General features: G+C 38.2%; 1 long non-coding RNA gene across 1 annotated transcript; it reads right to left on the minus strand.

Annotated features, from left to right (window-relative positions):
* Positions 1-10081: 10081 nt before the first annotated feature.
* LOC111255080 (uncharacterized) lies at positions 10082-20056 on the minus strand. The gene is made up of 3 exons (XR_002675340.2): positions 19852-20056; positions 14175-14218; positions 10082-11156 (listed from the first exon to the last, which is right to left on the minus strand). It is a non-coding gene; the product is annotated as an uncharacterized LOC111255080 (long non-coding RNA).
* Positions 20057-22699: the final 2643 nt, after the last annotated feature.

A 22699-nucleotide genomic window follows, 5' to 3' on the forward strand; every position in this document is an offset into this window, starting at 1 on the left:
ACTCTCCTAGTCAGTCTTTAGACTCTCCTGGTTAGTCTCCGGAATTTCCTAGTCAGTCTACGAACTCTATCAGTCAGTCTCTGAACTCTGCTGGTTAGTCTTCAGAGTTGCGTAGTCAGACTTCGGACTCTCCCGGTAAGTCTCCGAACTCTTCTGGACGGTTTCTAGAATCTCCAAGTCATCCTTCAGACTTTCCTAGTCAGTCTTCAGATTCCCTAGTCAGATTCTAGAGTCAGTCTAAAGACTCTAGTCAGCCTTCGGACCGTTCTGGTTAGTCTTCGGACTCTCCAAGTCAATTTCTGAACTCTTCTCGTCAATCTCAAGACTCTCCCAATCAATCGCCGAACTCTCCCAATCAGTTTTTGTACTTGGCTAAATAGTGTTCAAATCCTCTTAATCAATGTTCAAACCTTTTTAGTCAGTTTCCGAACTTTTCTTGTCAGTCTCTGCACTTTATTAGACAGTTTCAACTTTAATAGCCGGTCTTCGAACTCTCCTAGTTAGTTTCCGGAATCAGTCATCAGGCTCCACAAGTCAGACTTGGACTGACTCTCCTAGTTAGACTCCGGACTTTTCCAATTAGTTTCCGAATTCTCCTAGTCCGTCTTTAGAATTTTCTGATTAGTCTTCAGACTCTTTTACTCATTCTCCGGACTTTCCTCGTCAATTTCCGGATTCGTCCAGTAAGTCTCCAGACTTTCCCTTCTTCCAGTAAGTCTTCGGACTCTCCTAGTTCTTAGAGTTTCCGAACTCCTCCTAATAAGTCTTCAGATTATCCTAGTCAGTATTCGAACTCTCCAAGTCAGTATCTGGACGCTTCAAGTCAATCTCCGAACTCTCCTCATCAGTCTCAGAACTCTTCTTTGCATGACGGAATTTTGTCTCGAAGCTTAAAGTTGGGTAAGTCTTAAGAGCTTGTTTGTATGTCGGAATTCTTCTCTGAAATTTAGCTAGAGTGCCGTCGTTTTGAGCTTTAATAACTGCTTTGCATGTCGAAGTTCTGTCTTGATACTCATACTTGTTTGACTTTAACAACCTATTTTAAAGCTAACCCACACATAACTCACTTGAGTTTGTAGGTCAGAATACTGTCCTAAAACTTGACCAACGAAACCTGTTTCAACAACTTTATTGTACGACGAAATTCTGTTTCAGAACTTGAACTTATTGCAGCTTTAGTCTATGGAAACTATCAAAGTTCTGTTCTAAACTTGGTTAAGAATAATTTTACAACTACTTTTTTGTATGCCGAACTCTTGCCTTGAAACTTTGTCAGGAGTTACTTTTTTCAGTTCTAACAAGTTGTTTGTATGCTAAAATATTGCTTTAAAACTTAGTTCCAAGTTACTTTTTTGAGTGCCAACAATTTTTTTTGCTTATGCAAATTCTGCCTTGCAACTTGTCCAGTTAAGGTATTTGTTTGCGTTCTAACAGTTCTTCACATGTAGAATTTCTATCATGAAACTTGACGAGAAGTTACATATTTAAACTCTAACAAATTTTCTTGAGTGAAAGAATTCTGCTATAGAACTTCGCTGTGTGTCACCTTTTCAAGTTCTATTGTGGATGAGAAGCCTTTCTTAAAAGGGCAAAAATTATTCTTTTAGATTCCAACAATCATCTGTATATTGGAAGTCTTTCCTTAAACTTTGCTAGAGCGACTTGTTTGAGTTTTAACAACATATTTCTATCTCAGAATTCTCTCTCAAAGCTTGACCTTATTTGAACTTTATTTTTGTTGCATGTTATTTTGTTATGGAGCGTAGTTAAAAGCACCTTTTACTTTTAATTTTTTTATGGGCAAATTCAACCTTGAAACTTTGCTAAGAGTTATTCTTTCTATACCAAAAAATTCCAAAAAAAATCGTTTGTATGTAGAAATTAAAACTTAACTAAGGGTTACTTCTTAAGTTTTACTACTTTTTTACGTAGAGATTCTACTTTAAAACTTATCCAAAAGCTACTGCCTTCTCTAACAACTTTTTGTATACTATATAGTATTACCTTAAATACTGACTAGGAGGTACTTTTTTAAATTCCAACAGTTTTATTGCATGTACGAATTCGGCTTCAAAATGTGGCCAAAAGTATGAGTTATAACAACCTCTTTGGATAAATGAATTGTGTCCCGAAACCTCACCAACAATTACTTTAAGTTCTAACGCATATTGTGTATGCGGGAATTTTGACCTAAAACTTGACCAAAAATTATTTTTTACCCATTTCATTGTGTTTAGAAATTCTGTCTTAAAGCTTACCCAAAAATCCTTTCTACCCGAAAATCCTTTCTTTGAATTCTAACAACTTTTTTGTATGTTGGAACTGTGTCGTGAAACTTAGCCGAGTGTTAGTTTTCCAAGTTCTAACAAGCTTTTTGTATGTAAAGCTTCCTTGTAGCTTAAGTTATTTTCTCGAGCTCTAGCACGTTCTCTATATACTTTTGTTCTGTCCTAAAAATAACCCAAAAGTAACTTTTTTGAGTTATAATAGCTTTTTTGTTGGAAACTCTTGCTTAAAACTTGACCAAGAGTTATTTCTTTGGGTTCTTACAAGTTCTTTGTATATGGAAATTTTACCGTGAAAGTTGGCCACTCGTTACTTCTTTGAATGCTAGCGGCTGCTTTGTAAATGTTAATTTCCCGCTGAAACTTGGCTAGGAATTAGGTTTTTTATTTCTAAGAATTTCTTTGTATGAGAGCCCTAAAATTTAATCACGAGGTACAAATAAAGTTCTATTTTTATATGGGAATTTAGCCTTGAAATTTGGTCTGAAATTAAGTTTCTGGATCCTAGCAACTATTTTACTGTGGCAATTCTGTTTTCAAACATGGTCAGGAGTTAACCATTAAGTTCTAAAACTTCTTATGTTAGGGAATTCTCTATTCAAACTTAACCAGGAGTTAGGTCTTTGGGATCTAAAACTTGATAAATGATTATCCTGTCCTAAAGCTTGACCAAAAGTTACTGTTTTGAATGCGAATGAATGAATGAACAACTTCATAATATGTGGAAATTTTGCTTTCGAATCTGGGCAATTTTCTTTGAACAACTCTTTTGAATACGAGAATTTCGAATGCCTGAAATTTAGCTGAAAGTTACTTCTTCGAGTCCTAACTTATCTATATGTGATCCTTTTGCCTTTATAGTAACAGCTTTCTTGTGTGTTGGAATTCTGCCCTAAAACTTGGATAGGAGTTACCCCTTTGAATTCTAATAGCTTCTTTTTATGTGGAGAATTTAGCCCTACAACTTTGTTACTTCGTCGAGTGCTAGCAACTTTTTTGTGCATCTTAATCTTGCCTTAAAACCTCTCCAAGAGTGACTTCTTTGAGTTTTAATAACCTCTTCATACATGGAAATTCTACCCTAACACATAGTTAAGAGTTTCGTTTGTGTTGTAACAACTTTTTGTATGTAGCAATTCTGGCTTCAAATTTGGCCAGAAGTTAGGTTTATTAATTCCCTCGTATGCGGGAATTCTGCCTTAAAACTTAGCCAAAAAGTACTTCCTTGAGTTTCAATAACTTTTTTGTATGTGGGAATTCTGCCCTGACACTTTTCTTCTTGTGTGATTTCTTTGAATTCTGTCCTGGAACTTCGCTGAGAGTCATTTCCTTGAATTCTAACAACTTGTTTGTATGCGGGCATTCTGCCTTCAAAATTGACCAAGAGTCTCCTAACTTTTTTGTACGGGAATTCTATTAAGACTTGGCCACAAGTCCCCGAGTTCTAACAGCTTGTTTGCATGTGGAACTTGAGTACAGAAATCTTCCATGAAAGTTTTTAACAACTATCTTTTTTTAAACAGAGTTATCTTAATTTTAGGACGGAATTCTCACATACAAAGGGTAGTTAAAAATGCACGGAGACACTCCTGGCCAGGTGTCAGAACGGGATTCGTTCTGACACTTGGCCAGGAGTAAATTATTAAAATTATTAAAAAAATAAAGCGAAAATTATTAAAATACACAGAAAAACATCCAACTTTTAGAACAGAATTCTTACATTCGGGTTAGCAGATGCACGCGAAGCTTTCTATTTAAGTTTCTGGGCAGAATTCCCACCTACTTGTTAGTTTTATTTATTTGTTTATTTGCTTATTTTTATTTTCTATATACCTTTTTTAAATATATTTATATATAGTACTTATTAGATAGGAACTTCTTAGGATACCACGTAGGAACTCCAGGCCAAGTTGCATAACAAAATTTTCACATGAAAAATAGTTGTTCGAAATGCAAGAGGTCAGCTTTGGTTAACTCTCGCACATACGAGAAAGTTAGCGAAGCGGGGGGCAACTTCTCACCAAGTTTCTATATAAGGGAATTAGAACTGTAATGTTGATGTAAGTAAAAGACAGAACTCCTGGTGAAGAGTCAGGCCAGAAAACCCACATACAAGTTGATGAGGTAAAAATTGGAATTTCGGATGACGTTTCGAAAAGTTGTAATTAGAATTTAGCCTTAAAACACTGGTAAGAGTTCAGTTTTTGACTTTCAATAACTTATGTTGCGAATTTCTAATTGAAAACACGGAAATTGCTGGCACCGTGCACCGTGACCAAGTGAATAACATACAACTTATTAATTCCCGTAATTCTTATATATATATATATATATATATATATATATATATATCTCGTTAATTTAACAATGACACACTATTGCAAACCCTAGCACCAACTCGCTGTTGCCTTGACGGAGATTGGAGAGCGAATGGCAAAGCTGCAGTCGTAAGTCAACTTCACGACCACCTAAGGGCCCTCTAAAAAGCTAGCTAACAGCTTAACCCCGTCTTGCAAATACGTCAAGACGCGCGCCTTTTAAAACCTACGAAGCTGAGCAACAGTATTCCCATTGATAATACTATTCCAGATTAAGCTTTCAATGGTGGGTGACATCCTTTTTGGGAAAATGCCGCCATTCCCAATGTTAAGCGCCGACACCTGGGTCACATTCATTAGCTAATGCCTCAGTTTGTACCATACTACGGCTCGCTGTGTAACGTTGTAATATATTCTATTATTAGTTGATATATCATATAACCTATAAATAGAAAATCATACATCGCGCCACCAATGTATACATTTTTTAAACATACGCATTCATTTTAAAAGGGACATTATCCAAATTCCCCAGCAGGGACATTTTCAGAATTACACCACTCATAGTCAGCTTTGTTACACTAGAACTCCACCAAGATGCAGTCGCAGCAATTTGGCAATAATTCTATTTTAAGTCTCTCCACGTAATGTCCGTTACCAATATGCATTCTAAGCGCCTGTGCAATAGTCTAGACCCGATAGCATTTTTCAGTCTTCCTGCCAGAGTTTGCCAGTCAACACGATATTCGAATGGCCTGCGAGGATTGCCCAACTGCCGCCTGTGAGCCGTGAGGAACACCAGCGAATACCCTTCGCTCCATTGTTTACAAAACGCACGAAGCACTTGCCCCTACTGGCGTCATAGCTTAACAAGGTTATCGCGAATTCCCCTAGCATCGACCAATTGATCCGAGGCATCGTTAATGTAACTCGTGGAGCTAGAACGTGGATGGGACAAGACTTAGCTTTTCTGTCTGATCTGATATTAAAGTAAGAAGCCGCCGATTTATAGTAGCAACCATTTCGTAAAGCAAAGTAATTAGAATCATAAGCGATACCTTACGAATGCCAATCATCTTCCGTAAGCAGGTCATCGGGCCCATGAGGCGCTCATTGTATTTCCCGTTCACGTGCTCCGTAGACATTGAAACACCGGACGATTCCTGACTGGCCGAAAAATTCTGAACCTCTCGGACCTTTTTGACTCCACCAACGGCCCTTAGCTCTAACAGTACAAGTCTGATCCTTGCCATCTCTCGCCGATTTACCCAACATACACGCTCGTAGGACCCAATACTTAGATCTCTACCCGTTAAGTACAGCTTCCGCTTTCATGTGCTTCATACGTCCGCGACAAATGTCACCAATGAGCAGCCGAATAAACGCATTATTTCGCAGCTACATAGGATATCGTATTTCGAGCATTTCATCGTTAAACTGCAATCTACCCCCAAATCGAACTAAACTTACCAGATCAACAAAAAGATTGAATGCAACTATTCCCAGGTCCCCAGGTTCAAGATTCGCAGCCATACCACTAAGCAATATGGCTGCGCCTATATCAGAAGCCGGTACTTCGCTGCGGTGATTTCACCTACTGTCAATGCTCCCGCCGTAACCTATTGTTTTTTTCTGTTTTTTTTTTCTTTTCTCTGAATCACACAACGGCCCACTGGCCACATACCGCAACGTAAGCCAAAGTCTGCAGCGAGCGTAAGTCAGCTGAGTCCACAGTAGGCCAGATTTTAACGCGGTAACGATTTTTCCGGTATCACACAGTTCCGGCAAAAATTTGAAACTCATCAATTATTGGCACGTATTTTGAGCTTAATCATCATAGTACCTCGAGATAGTAAGTCAGTCAGTCAGATTCATTTCATTTCGGCAGTGAAACCATTGAGCTGGTATAACACTCCATTATTTCGTGCAGTAGAGTTCGTACGAACACATCCCATTTCCCATGGGACTCCCAGCAGATCCACTGCAACCCCACTTCTGCAGAGAGTTAGAAGTATGCTGGTGTAGCGTCAAGGTTCGAATACACGCTTATCGTTCACCATAAACATACCGCTAGCATAACTGTCACCAGCCCTCTTTTAGAAATTGTCAATCTGTCGAGCTGTTTTAGCGGCGCCAGCTTCGCCTTACCCGTCACCAATGATCTGACCCGTAGACACTTGCAGACTTAAACAGCGCCAGCATACACATTCTCGCTTGCACTACAGAATACGTACAACTTGCCTCACCCGCTTGCCAACCAGAGGTTTTAGGGCCTTGGTATCTTGATTCCTAAAGCTCCTCTACCTGACTATACCAGCCTAGCCACCACTTCAGCAGTTTGGGTTTTTAAGCGAGGTGTGTCGTTTGAAGTCTTTGAGCGAAAACCATTGCTTACGATGCTAGAAATTTCTGTGAGTCACAACCTTGCGCATCCTCCCTCTGTCTACATCATCAGAGGTGTAGTAACGATAATCGATGCAATGCTCTGCGAACAAGGAAAACATTTAGTTCTATGCTACTTCGAGTATTTTCGTAATTCCTTATGGTGCGCTACCTCGTTCGAGCGCACTGCCATTAGAGTTTAAGGCAGTTTCTTTTTCATTGACATTCCAGCCATTTCCAAAAACGCATACCTCTCGCCATAGCCAGACAGCATCCATAACTATAGCTGATCCTATCAAAAATCTTTGCAGATCCCGGACGTTTTAGGAAACTTTTAGATCAGATTGATAATATTGTAATACCGAACGAAACGGTCTTTTAAGAGGCTATCTTGCCTATCAAAGCCTTTTGATCAGCAAACCAGAGACAATTTCGTTGCACCGGTATCACCGATCAATACAATGTGGTACCACTGAAGAGTGGTTTGTGTGCGTAACAAATAGGGCTGTGAACCAGCAATGCAATCGTTTTAACCGCAAAGGATGCATTAAACACATTTACTAATTTCTCCCTGGCTGAGCAACATGTAAACATTGAATAAGGTATTTCGGTTCTTTATTCAGTACTCACTTTACGAAGCCGTCCGTTATGAACACGACTATCTTTATCTTGGAAATATTTCTTGGAACTCACTGGCGCCCGCCAAATATCTTGCTCCAACTTCCAATTGTCAGGATACTATTGCGGTATTGGATTCCCAATACGTTACGCTTTGCTTTGAGATTAACGCCACTTGATGACATACGTCAACCAACTGTTTAATGCTATTCTTAAATTGATCAGTCGCAATAGTGAACTCCACTGCTTTATCGAGTGTATCCAGTTGCACGCCCAATTAGGCGCTGCCACAGTGGTCACCTTTTCTTAGGCAAATGTTAAACACATAAAACAAGGATAGCTTGACCATTTAGGCTTCACCAATTCGCTCAGCCATATTGAACGTGGCTAGCTACGCTGCTAGATCATTCGATGGTATCCACCACCAACGCCAGTAGTATGATGCCTTGGTATCAGCTTAAGACGAACAGCGACTAATTGGTGCCGCTCTGACAAATGGTGTCCGAACACATATAGACAGAGTGACTCGTATCTAAAAACCTACAACTGAAGAGTATAATGATAAATAAACCTTAAATAAAACCTTACTACGAACAACTATCCAGTAGAAATCTAGCTGTACCTTTTGATGCTACCTGGAACCTTACCTCTTCAGTACGCAGCAATCCCTTGCGACTGCATACCATAACAGTTGTGGTATCCAGCGCAGTTTTCGCATTTCGCGCTTTCTGTATATTCTCTAGAGTAGTGGCACTGTCGCAGACATTATGGACACAACACCCTTTTTTTTCCCCTACGTTTTTTAGCGGAAAGAGTAGTCACACACGTCGGCAAGCCAAAAAATCCGTACTCGCTAGTATGCTTAGTCTCGCTGTCGGCATAACCATTTCGTACAATAGCATCGGCCCTCCCACTGTTTCGACTTTGTCTGTTGGGTGTCTTTTTGTTGTTATGTAGGACGTGTCTCATATCACGAGCAGTTTTCGCTGATGCTTCAGTGTTGCCTGTCTACCCGCTAAAGTTTAATGCTAAAGCTTGCGAGCTTTCATGCAGCGCAACAAGAGTGGAACTATTGTAAATATATGAATCTTGACCATAGGTTTCAGTGATAAGTCATGTGGTATTGCACGCGGAGCATATTGTTGAATCAAAGTATCTTTGAAGTCTAGCAACTAAGCCAATAACTTTATTTAACGATTTCGCAACGACAACTTAGTTAGCTTGTGTGAGGCATCATAAACGATTGCTGTCACATTGGCATACCTTTCAAGTAACATATTTAACGTCGCTGAATAAGTTTCCTTGATTGCTGAGGTATATTAAACTTCTCCGTAACTTCGCCATCCAGTAAATTTCCAAGGATCTTTTTACGAAGTCACTTATACTCAAACGTTTGTGCAAATACGTCGATGAAGGTCAAGAAATGTTCCTTACCTAATTTTCTTGCAGCGTCACGAGACGCTGTCCAGCCTATTCTGCGGCGTTAAAGTTCACGGCGACGCCACGCGTAATACCGGTTTGTACCAGAGCTGTACGTTGTCTTTGTGCAGTATCGGTGGCGTAGCAACACGCCCATACTGTTGCATGTACCCCTCAATCTGACGCGCGTGCCCCAGTACCTCTCTCTCCTGTTACTTTGTTTAATGTTGTTTTGACAGTGGTTGCAAAATGTGTGACTAGACTCGAGGGCCCTCTAAGAAAATACTTAACGATTGATCTTGTGAGAGGGAGCCTTATCGCCTTCAAGTGAGCTTGGACGCACACTCTTCAAATAAACGTCTGCAACAATAGCGGCAGTATTCTATGAGACGATATTATTTCATATGGTTTTCGTGGTTGGCAAAGACTTTAATAATTTCATCCTCAAAGTTGGCTAGGAGCTAAGTCTTTTTTTAACAACTTCCTGAGCAGACTTAGGATAAGTTTTCCTCCTAAGATTTATTTGTCTATGGGAATTCCGTTCAAAACCTTACCAAGAATTTCGCTTTTGCCTTTCAACGACTTCTTTGGACGCAAAAATTCTGTCCTGACTCAATCGAAAATTTCGACTTCTAACAAATTCACAAACAAAAGAATTTGGTCCCAAAACCCTGCCAGAAGTTTCGCTTTTGATTCTTAACTACTTTTTTGTATATAAAAAAAAATCAAACCGAATTTATTGCGGCTTTCTCAAGTGTATTGGCTTAACAATCATACCTAGGTGTGAGTATAGAATTATACTAGATTAGTACTATTAATCTATTTGTAAAATTACCGCTGATTTGATTTTTTTAGTATTAATTGATGTCTTACAGTACTAGCTCTTGAATAAACGAACACAAAGTTGAAAGTATAAGTTGTCGCATATCAAATCGCTTGCGCAAAATGATAAAACTTGACGAGTATTCCCTACGTAACAATGGTTACAATAAATAGAGTTGGCACGACTCGATTAATTTTTAGATGCATTTTCTATAGATGGACAAACATAAGAAAAAATTTATTAAAAGCATGAAACATTTGGTTATTTATTTGAGACATTTATGTTCGCTACGCTGAATTTACCTGAAATATATATAAGCTTTTACAAGTTATTGTTTTTGAAACATTACATTGAACACGACAAGAATTATATAAGGACTTCAAGGGACATTGTCTAGCCTAGGCCAAACTTTTTTTGCGGTTATTTGTCTTATTACACACAGTGAAGACAACGCAGTATAGGAAGACAGTGTGACAATGATGATACTGATGCAATTCGAGTCGATACGTCCGCCTGACATTTTTGATAGGTTGTATGTTAATTAGATATTATAAAATTTTATATGAGTGTTCGGCTAGGCACGTTAGTCTGAAACATACACGTATAGGTTAAACACATATAGGTCAGAACCTATGTTCTATTTATTCAATGAATTGCCTAAAAAATTTTAAACCCTAGCTGCCGCTCTTTTCATATAGGCGTGCCTTTTTTGTCTAAGTATCTATATAGCTCACATTTAAAAAAAATATACTATTAGTAAGGTTCGATACAGTTGGCTGGTAGCATTCCTTCTCTGTCCAACCATGCAATTTTCACTCAGCTGGATCACTATCAGCAAAGCTTAGCTCATCACTGTCTAATCGAGAATAGCTCGAAATTTGCCTCCCAGATTGTTGACATAGCAACGGTACCACCGAAACTGATCCGTGCTTGGCGATGAGTTTGTTGCAACCTCATAATCTCTAATTAGTTGATGTGAACACGACCCAATTAAGGTTGTACGAAGTTGTATTGTGCGGTAACAGGCTCTTGGAATTGATGAAGTTCCGCTCCGTTCCGTATTAATAATTTTCCCGCAAGGTTTTTTCCAACAATCCGGGCTGTTTATGACCATGCCGATGTGTAGATTTTCTGTTGTAATTAATTGACCTTCCGCATGTTTTCTTCACGCTTTACTGACTGATTCCGTTGATGAACACTGAGGCTACTTATAATGTGGCTGACAGGCTGAACTTTTTGTCATTCGGCTCCTGGTAAGTCTGATAGTGACTGCTTAGTAGATCCAACGACCTGTTTGATTTTGGCAGACCACTGAAAAATGAATATCTTTTAGTTAAAGCTAGCCTTCCTCTACAAATTGTTATACAAAAGAAACGTATGTACTCGGCCTATCTTCTAAAAAAAAAATATAGCTAAATTGGGCTACATTCTTAGACAAATATATGTGCCCACTCATAGCATCGCGTCCATTGACGTTCCATAAGGAGGCTAAACAGTTTCGGTTGATCGTTAGAATACTTGGAGAAATTGCCATCATAAACGTTCGGACCAAGTGGACAAAGCTGATCGACAGAATCAATGCAAGTTTTATTGCTAGGTGCACGGAGTCTAGACATAAAGGCCGAATTGCATGCACCGCCTGTAATTTCTGAACATTTCAGATATCTAACGGGTGGTATTGAATCCAAAAAAAATGAGCTTATAACATGTTAGGATTAGAATCATACGTTGTACCTAGTCATTGATTACGATTTGGGACTAACTATAAAAACGCACTTATTGAACTAATGTACAATTGTGGTGAGGTTGAAATATCCATTATGGAAAAGAATAATCTAGAATGGCAAACTTAAGTAAATCGTCAAAAAGTTCCTCCTTTATCTTCTACCTATATCTCGTATGAAAAATGGAGAATCAATCGCGGGTCTCCGAGAGATCATCATTCCGAGTCAAGTGAAGAATGCGATTGGTTAGAACATGTAGCTTGAAGGACATAAATTCCCTCGCCCGCCACAGAAAGGTATCATGTTTGAGTAGATTGCAAAGGGAGTACATCAAGAAAGTACCGGACAGATTCCTCGGACACTTCCCGAAGAAGTAGAAACAATGGCAATTGACCTGTATCCCAAAGGAGAAAAAGCCGCTAGATTAACCTTCAGTGCTCCTGCCTTTTCGTCTATCTAATACGACAGTATATAGCGGGGAGTTTACTGGCCAAACACCTGGCTGAACACGCGCATATTCGCAAAATAGATTCCACACAAGCTTATAATAGTAATCTAGCACTTAGAAGTTACTGAAAACCAAAAAAGAGAAATGTGAAGAAGTAGAAGATTATATTTTGTTGTGCATGGCAAGTGATGTTGAAAAGAGAAGCGACTTGCCTCGAGAGATTTATTTTTATGAGTCCTGATTCGTAATCCATAAGCATAGTCTTCGTGCTTTTGCTCATAGAGGGGGTCCCCGAACGGACGGATGTTCGCCACTGTTGAACTCTATACCACCTTCTATGGGACCTCTATCTAAAGCCACACAACAATTGAATCATAATACAAAACTGTAACAAATATATCCAGAGAGCAGCGGCGGAGAGAACTTGCCGAGCATACAGAACAATATCAATGGTTATTTTCCTGGTATTTACCGGCATGTTACAGCGGGAGCGTCGAATCAAAGAAAGTATAGACCATTGGATTTCACAATCAAAAGCTGGTGCTATTGTGCTCGATGGCAATGTGGCAGAATGAAACAACACGTATATGAATCAGGTGGCAAGTACCTGACGTAAGGGTCTCGTAGGAAAGAAACTAGGAGTAAACGGGATATCACTTAATGCAGGTTCAGGGCATACATGGTTTTTCCTCCAGTGGTTGCTAAGCATCGAATAAAATAGAATCAACGAAAACTTAACAGCTAGCTTTTATAACTTATTGTGTTTAATTTTTGTAAATCAAAATACAAAATAAATCGCCCTAGTGGAGGCATATTCGTCTTTCACAACTATAAGATATAACAAGTTACGCCGTCCCTGGTGGACAATGGCAATAATATTTTGCGACTAAGGCTTGTAGCAGCGTATGTTCGGCCGATTGAATTGTTCGGAATCAACATACGTAATGGCGGAGAACTTCGTTAATGAACTGGAAGCGTTCCCTTCTCATTTTGTATCCTCTCTGGTCAATGCCAATGACTTCAACGCCCGCCCTAACCAGCCGAACTCGAGCCGCAAATACGACTCTCCTACATACATTCACGGAGTTTGGTTGCTGAGTAGTCAATCTTACCGACAAATCTTTCGACATTGACTTTCTTATACATGTGGGAAGTTCAATAGTTTATAGTTTTGCGTCAAACGTAATTAAGGAGAAGGTAAAATTCAGGCCAAAAATCATTCTTTGTCGGAGGGCACAGGCATTCGAACTCACATACTGATGACGTTACACCTCACTGTTCGAGTTTTACTTGCGTTTACTGTAAAACGCTAAACGTTGTCACGAATATATAGATATAGAAAAGCTCCTGAAAAACACACAGGAAGTTTCTCTATTTGACGCGGTAAACGGTATCTGGCTGAAATTTTCCAGTTTACAGTACAGTCTCTGTAAGCATAAGCCGTGGCTCAACTATACCTGTAGCCTTGCTCAGATAACCTTTAGACTTATGGCCTAAATACAGTCTTAATTCTACTTTTCATTCTCTATTTTCAAGACAATCTGTTAAGAACGTATGCATCATAAAGACAACATTACATTGCAAACAATTGGAGACCCATTTAATCGCCGATGTAGAACGCCAACCATAAAAGTGATGCAACTTGTCAGTTTACTCGCTTAAATTGTTGGCTCGTGTCCCGGGGATGTTTCTGTCAAGAGATACAATACCACCGACGGTGCCGTTTCTTCCGCAGCGTGGGGAACGAGGACCTCAGTAAATGGTCCTTCCACAAGATCTTGCAGGCTGGGAACTAATGGAAAATGTTGAAAGCCTTCGGTACAGATGAAGTTCGCAGCTATCGTTTCAAGTATGCCGTCGTTCTGGTATTTTGCTACTATTTAATAAATGCTTACATAGCGGCCACTCCTATGCCAGGGTAGAGATGCTACTTTGTTAATATTCCATAAAGAAAAGAGCGGTTCAGGTGCGCCGTCGTCATAATGGGGAATAGTTCAACAAAATGTTTGTGATAGTTGTTCTCCTAAATCAAATGAAGCAATACGAAAGCGGTTTTGGTGTAGAAAAAAATTCGGTGTTTCGATCGTTAAGGGATCTTTGGCCAAATTATATGTGTATTAATGTCAATTCTCAACATGACTAAAACAGGGATCTTACCTCTTTGTGGTGCTCCACAGCCGACAGGTGGAAGTTTGACCTCACTGAAAAGATACAAAATATATAAACTTTTTGTTAGTATATTAGTTCTTTTGATGGATAATGGACGCCCTATTCAGAAAAGAATACATTATAGGAAATAAAGTAACTTGCTTTGAAAATCTAGAACCCAATATGGCGCATACACTAATGTCGCTTACTTAAAGAGTATCTGAATTGAAGAAATAGGAAATTTGACACTACGGTTTATATTTATGTAGCAAACAGCTAGAAAAAGGATGCTACTCGAGAAGTAACGTTTATAAGTTCTATCGTTGCTTAGTTGACGTTGATAGCTTAAGTTCTCTATCCAGTTCAGTCTCATACCAAGAAGTTTTACCTGTATTAACATCTCCCGACATTGAGAATACATCTACGATGTCTCATATTCGTTAAAGCCAAACCCCAAATGACGGTTCCAGCGGAAGTGCAGTAATTTATTTGAAGTATTTGCTTTTGTTGGTTCAGGCCTGGCATGTAACTGGCCTTGTGGCCCCACACCTACCAGGTTGTCTACTCGTCCCAAATTAATTTTTGAGTATTCAAATGTGTGCTTTATAGTAACTAGCTTTCTATAGTACGTACTATAGCAACGTGTGTATTTTCTCTGAAACTCGAAAATGCAGTGCTAAAAAGCATAGATTAAGTTCTATACTAAAAACAATTTCCAGCGTTCAAAATAATTTCAGTGCTACAGAAGGTATTTGGAAGGAAAGCTATGAATAAATTTTGAGTGTATAAATCGTACCGAAAATTTCGCAACCGACAAGGGGGCCTTGAAAATTGGTGTAAACTCTCGATAGCTTTTTGCTGTAAAATATGATCTTTGAAGATCTTCACCATAGATGGAGTCGGTATTACTAAACTGGTTGGGTATTTTACGGAGTATATTGTACAGGGAATAAGAAGCATGCTGATGGCATATTCTGTGGTAAGGATGCCACACCCCCGTTCCCAATACACAGCACTCAAGTTCTTTGGCTAGTTGATAGCTTTACATAACATATAAATAATTGGCTTTCATTTTAAGCTCTGCTTACATCAAGTCATCTTTACATTATTTTATACCTATTTATGCTGTATATGGTCAAAATGACCAATTTTTGAAAAAAAAATATTCTTTCTATATATTAAGCCTAGATTCGAAAAAAATAATTTGTAGATAAACATTTTCTATAAAATAATAAAATCAACGTATTTTTATAGAATTTCAGTTTATAAATCGAAAGGTTCTTTAAGTCAGGAGAGGAACTATAATAAGTACATAACCTAATAATTATTTATATTTTCAGCTATAGACCGATGACAAGAACCAGACTTCTTTTTAACTACAGAACTAAGAACAGAACTTTTTTTTAAATATATTTTTATTCATTCATATACAGTTTTTATGCACGTACATACACATTATTTCAAAATATTTAATAAAAATCCTTTTTAGCGTCGCTGCATTTTGCTAATAATTTCATTCTCAATTATACGTTTGCCATCACAATTTTTTTCGTATTCTGAATAGATTTTCGCAGTTTTGTTACTTTTATAATGTTGTTTTTGAAATATGTTTATACGTGTAACTTAAGCTTGTAAGCGGCAAGTCCCTTAGCTAACTGAAGTAAAAGTTTCTGCGTTGAATGTTTCTCTCGCTGCTTCTCAGCTAAGTCCGGAATATTAAGAAACTTCTCGAGCGATCATCTACAAGAGGAACTTCACATTGCATTCTCCTGCTATTTGAGTAATTTCTACACGAAATTACGTACTACTATAAAATCTCACCATTTTCGGTGTGCGCTTTGAGTTTTGCATAAAAACTATTAGAAGTACTTTTTGTTTATATAGTTATATTTCATACGTAATTGTAAGATAGAAACATAATTGATTTATACAGCTTGCTTGGAAAAAGCACCACATTATCTCTTTTTTGTTTGGCTAATTTAGGCGTTCATATATTGTCGTTCATTTCTACGGCAGGTTCCTGCAATTGTGATCCTTTTTGCAAGTAGTTAAATGGCCAGTGAAGAACTGAGAAAAAATTGTTGCCACCACCCTGTGCATAATTCTATCGTCTAAAGAAAAACGAACTCTCCAAGTGGAAATCTCCTCTTCTCTCACCAGTTTCCAAATAGGAACCCATGATGATCTACATCAGGTCTTAGGTGAAGACAATTGCTCATCAACAGTAACATATTTTAGATATCAGAATAAGATTATTGGCTTCTTCCGTTTTTCTTCTCAAATTGTAGAACTATCATAGTTTCAAACAGAGCCCTTTACGTAATTTCCAGTTAATTGAATGAAAGACAAGTTTAAAGTTGATGGAGAACGTTCATACACAACGTTCACAAACACCCAGAATTATGGAGTATTGGAGAGCATTCGAAAAATTGGTAAAATAACAACGTTGTGCGCTTGACGCCAATGAAGTGTCTCTCATATTTTAGGACATAATAAATGAAAACGTTATATTCCAAAGATAGTACGTGAATGAAGATGATCCGGACTAAAGACAATGATAGTACTCGGAGAAACGCCATGCCGAAAATGAGTAATAATGTGGTGTATTTCAAACAACACAGAAATTGTACCATTCTTTTTGGACACTACAGTAACTATTGTCAGTTAGTTGCATCTGTTATAAGAAAGATGTACGAGATTATCGTGATGATTAAGACGGGAAGGTTACCTTAGTCCTTTCACAGAGCTGTCGCCCGTGGGCTTTTTTTTGGCGAGCTACGGTCTACGCCAGATGAAGCACCAAATTAAATGTTTGTTAATCAAAAGCCAGTACTTCTAAGCAGCGTATTAACCGCAACGGCAGCAGTGAAGTTGGACATTCTACGTGAATGCTTGTTTAATTTAAGTATCCGTTATATGTAAATAAATACTGAAGTAATAATCCTTCAAAATGCGTAGACATTTCGTTGAAAGACCTTATGAAATTGTCAATCAAGCACTTTACAACTACTCATCTTGTAACAATTTTCTCGTCTATGTTCTTTGGGTGTATTTGCCGTTTATCAAGCATGTATTTATGTCATCTAATACCGTCTCACAAAAATAGAAAGCCTATTTAGTTTAACTGAGATTGCCTCTTTTTGTAAAAATCGTTTGGCTTTAGAAGCGTAAATAGCACACCATCATAAACTATCAAATTGTTTTGCCTGGGACAAAAAGCGATTGCGTATACTTCTTGAAAAAAATAAATGAATATCAAAAAATACGTTGTATGCATATTTAAAAGGGTTCGATGGCAATGCAACAATGTGTAAACGCATGACCACTGTAGAAACATTCGCAGGGCCTGAAGTTGATTGGTACTGATAGATTCAATGTTAACTAAAAGGCAACTTAACTTTCTCGATTTGTCTGGACGTTGATGACACCGGTTGCCCGCTGGAGGTTTACTGGAACTTACTTTCTCAGCTGATGTGTATGTGTCATTACCTTTCACTTGTTGATTCCGAAGAAAAAGGTAATGATGACACTTTTGTTGCTTTGCCGTGTTGGCAGAGAATAGCGTCGAGGAACCGGTCGGAGGCATAGCGCCACGGGTCTTCATCGAGTATATCTGAACGTAAAAAACGTTCTCGAGGCCCAGCTAATTGTTTTTTTGTTGATGTACAATAGGTAAAATACAATATTTGTTGTCTAGACTGTTGACTGTGGATTACTACTGCTTTGCGTCTAGACAAATTAAACATTACTGTGCTACAGGTAATGGTTCCTATGCAGAAATTCTTCTAAGGGCTCCTTGACGTTGCAAGACCGCAAGTGATTCAGTCGTCCTCATCGTCATGACAACAATATGTATTGCTGGTTAAGTATGTACAAGTGCTACCACGTAACACGCAGATTTGGGTTCCTTTCTGTGCTTAACGTCGTGAAGGCCTCAGACATATATAGAACTAATTTTTGTGTTATATCTGAGCTTAAGGGCGGGCAAGGAAGTCTATGATTGTTTATAACTAACGTCCAACGTGTTGGGCGTGCAGACTCAAAAAGACCTTACTGCTACACATGTAATATGTGAGAAAAAGCCTTTGTGAAAAGATGATTAGTTGGATACAGTTTAATACCAAGTTAGTACTTAACATGGCCTAAGCAGGCATGAATCACGAAGTAATCAAAACAATTACAATTTGTAAGTGTATGTATATATATATATATATATATATATATATATATATATATATATACACTATCCAGCTAATAACTTCAATTCTGCAGGTGAACTCCACTACGGTACAAGATGAAGTATCGCAGCCGGAGTTCTTCCAACGGATAACCATCGTGGATTAAAGTAATATCTCAGCCCCTTACTTTTTTACTCCCACCGAAGGATCTTCCAAATAGCTTAATTTGTAAGCGTCAGTCCGTGAAAATACATATTTTGCTCTACGTCGATGACCTCGTGATTTACGGGAAAAATCACTCTAAGATTGTTCTTAGCCGCCTCTAACAGTACGTAACAGACGCTGGCTTAAAAATGAATTTAGTAGACAAGATCAGAGTTAGCAGTTCCGAAAACCAAAACCACTAGCAGCAAATGACACTTTCTGGTAATGCTTCTTGCCTTTAAAGCACGTAAAACAATTTGTCTATCTATGACTGGCTATTCTCCTCTGAAACATGTTACACCGAGCAAGTGATACAGCGTGTTAGAATGACTGTGGTAGAGTGCTGGGTAAAGCCGTTACTCCCTCTCCAATTAAACTCCAATGGACTTCCGCAGTATTGAATTCGTTTGGGAAAACTTCAACACAGCGCAAGTGTGTAGGCTAGACCATGTCTGCTTTTCTCAGGAGAGTACTGGGCCTGTCTACAGTGCGCCTCGCTATAATCGCTGAGTGTATTTGCTAACGTATAGGCTGCTCTGTTAAGGGGTGTCCAACGCAAATTTGGTCCACTAAAACATCAACGGAATAAACGAACAGTCGAAGTCGACCAGTGGCGCCTTCCGCTTACTTTTGGATCTTTGCCTCTAACGCTAACATGGATGGAGCAACACAGAAAAAACTGAACTATTGTACTTTGCTATGCCGCACATAGCTTCTACTATGTCGTGTGTGCTAAGTGGAACAGTGCGCTCGTCACAGCGCTCTGTACTACGTATTATATATATAAATATATTGAAATAACCTCAGCAATGTCTGTTGCGAACAGCACATTTTTCCATGCCAAATATCCAGTGCTTTCACTATAGGAAATCCTTTTGCCATGCATCCTGCTTTTTAAAAAAAGTAATCTTGCCCCTCAAACTTTCCAAATAAAGCAAGGAAACGACGTATGAGCGGCGAGTAGCTGGTGACCGTATAAGGAGAGATAATTAGATTGGGTAGGAGATGCGACCACGACGTAAGCTACTCAATTGGTGGTCTAAAGTAAATATTCTTAATAATTTTGAAGCCGAAGAGCGTGGCGATCAGTTACCTAGACGAAATAATGTATGTTAAAAAGGTGTTGCTGAGGTTCGTTAATAAAAAAGCATAAATTATTTAGAGAAACTGGGCTGACCAAAGATTCTTGCACATTTTTAGCAGTTTTTGCCGTATGGTAGACATTCAATAATAAACAATTATCCCGATAGAACTAGATACTATTTAGGTTACTCTAAGTTAAGCTATAATCATTCTGAACTCACTGTGTAACACACCAATCGCGTCGTAGTTACTATAATCCCGCGTCCCAATGCTGATGGATCGAAAAGCACATCTGAAGTATTCGAAGACTTCGCTGATTTGTGATTGTGAAGGTGAGTTACTCAAGTACCCGCTGTCACGCGAAGTAGATGGATTCCTGCATCCAAATATCGTCAAGTTGCCCCTACAGAAATAATATAAGAAGACAAAAAAGAATTAAGGTTATAATTTCATTCAATTTGACACTATTTTCCTTTCATTTTTTCCTTTCATATTTTTGCATCGCAAACAAAGGCCCACTATGAACAAATCAGTAAGTAGTACGAGAATAAAAGCCGCGGATTAACATTGCAAAAACTCTGTAAATTAGTTATTAGAAGTATAAATATAAACATCCGATAGCTAATAGTTGCGCAGTATTTCCCTTTATAATTTTCAATTGCCGTAATTAGTAGCCAGCGGAGCTCACACTCATTTAAGTCTATAAAGAAGTAAACGACGGGATTACAATTACTCGTTGATTTGAAGTGATTAATTACAGATAACAGCGTTTCCGCAACAACATAAAAACTTCTCATTAGAAAAATATCTGAAGGGTGGTCATCTAAAGAGCGGTTCGTCTTATTGAAAAGTTATACTCCCTTTAGAGGAAAGTTTTTTATAATGAAGGGGAAATATTTTTATTAAAGGAAGAAATATTTATTTACTACTAACCTGCTGCCGATTGCTATTTAAGTTTGTAGTGTTTGTTTAAATTTTTAAAATTAAATTTTGGGCGACTTTGACCGCTACTGCATCGAAACTAAAAAATGTACTGTAGTACATCTCTCGTAAAAATGCTAGTACAAAGGTGTTTTTTGAAAAGCTGGACATAGTAATAGAGTAAAATTGTTATTATTATTACCTATTATGTTATTAAAATGTGCATACGTCCTTCTAAAACGTTTTATGATTCGCTACTATCAAAGTTTACACACTACTCGTTCCCGTCGTTTGAAGTTCATTCTAATTGCTATGAATGTATAGTTGCTGTCAACATATGCATAATGAACCACGTCGTAATAACGCGGCCCGTTTTTAACTAGTTTTCTCTAAAAACGTTCTTAAGGGGAATGAACAAAAATCCACTTTCTGCTTAATTCCTTTAAAGACAATTTTTTATGGAAACGAGTCCTGCAGGTAATGCTTATTGCTAAAAACATCAACCTGTCCTTTGTTCACAGCAAATCATAAAAAAGAAACAGGGCAAGTCGTCCGTGACTATCCAGCGCACATTGGATAATTCACCATGACCTTTCCGAAATAAATGTACGCTACCAAAAACATTATGCTTTGCGTACGAATATATTTTATTGTTCAAAGTAATGTCGGTGAAAAGAAATAGAGTGAGCGACTTACTTCATACATCTTCTTCAATAACTGCTTCACTTGGGGCACGTATTAAGGTCTAGACTTAATAAAATTTGATAGTGGAAAAACGTCTCAAAGGGTACCTGTATTACAAGGTCCTGAAAAACTGCAAATTTCGAATTAAGCAGGATAGACTGTTTTGAATCGACGAAGTGTATAGATAAGTCAAACACATATTGGGCCGAATAACAGACTAACGCTTTACGGCACGAAACAAAACCTATTTTTTTTTTTACCAATGTCTCGATTATGGGCCAATACTGAATGCGCAAAGATTGCATCTTCTTCGTGATTCCTCAAGGAGAAACGTGCACCCTTTAGTCGTCCCTGTTAAGACCCTCAATGGTAAGAATTAAATAAAATAGAATTCAAAGAAGGTATTTAAAAGCTTCTGTTATTCCTCATACCGCACTGAGGCGATGGCTGAATGAGTATTTAAGTAACCACAACGCCAATGAATAATCATCTTGACGTAGTATTTCAGGATTACTTTCAACGCAACCCTTAGGAACATAGCACTGCAAACATTGGCCAAAGTTCCTCAACTACTATTAAAACTGTTCTAATTTACCTTAGTCAATTTTTCCACGCACCTGTACCTCGCACAATCGGAGTAGCACAACAATTTAAACCTGTTTTTACTCTGCATTACACGGAATCCATTATGTTCTAAGAACCATGATCTTAGAAAAGCAGTTCAGCATGATGACGTTATAATACTTTTGTTTGCGAATCGTTTGTATATTCAAAGGGCCCTGACGATGGGTATTTTTTTCTATCGCCTAGAACCGTAAATATTTTCCAGAACTTGGCGATTTCCATTAACACTATGACCACTTTTCCAGTGGCATATTTGGTGTGGCAAATCCCCAGTCGCCAGTGACTATCACCGGTTCTCCCCTTTAAAACTACCTATTTTTATTTAGGCAATCAATGTTGCCATATGGCGGTAACTGCTTGACGCTTCGCTATCTAACAGAGAAAATGCCATCACTATTATGAAAAGCATGTCAGGGGGCTGAGAAGATCTGATATGCCTTCCATACTGTAATATTTGTTATATGCAACCATCAGTTACAGTAAAATGTACGTGCATTAGTTACCATTTGCATCTTATGCTAATAGTGATACGTCTCTAATATGTAAAATAAAGGTTCGATTTAGTTTTGTTTTTTTACATCATATATTTTGACCCAAGCCTCGCTGACGAATATCTAGGATGGGGCTAAGCATCTTAGCTTCACTGGTGAAATACGAATTAAAAATATATTATAATATTTCATTTATCCAGCAAAGAAAAATTCTTAACTGTAGCTGGTAGCCTTGGGTGAGCGCTATATGCACTATATTTTTATCAAACTTGATTTATACAAAATTAATTCTCCTATTTTTTACTATTAGTTTTTACGTAGCTTACTGCGAAGCTGAAATTTTTGGGCT

This window comes from Varroa destructor, unplaced genomic scaffold, assembly GCF_002443255.2.
Source record: "Varroa destructor unplaced genomic scaffold, Vdes_3.0 BEIS01000417.1, whole genome shotgun sequence".
Taxonomy (NCBI): Eukaryota; Metazoa; Arthropoda; class Arachnida; order Mesostigmata; family Varroidae; genus Varroa; species Varroa destructor.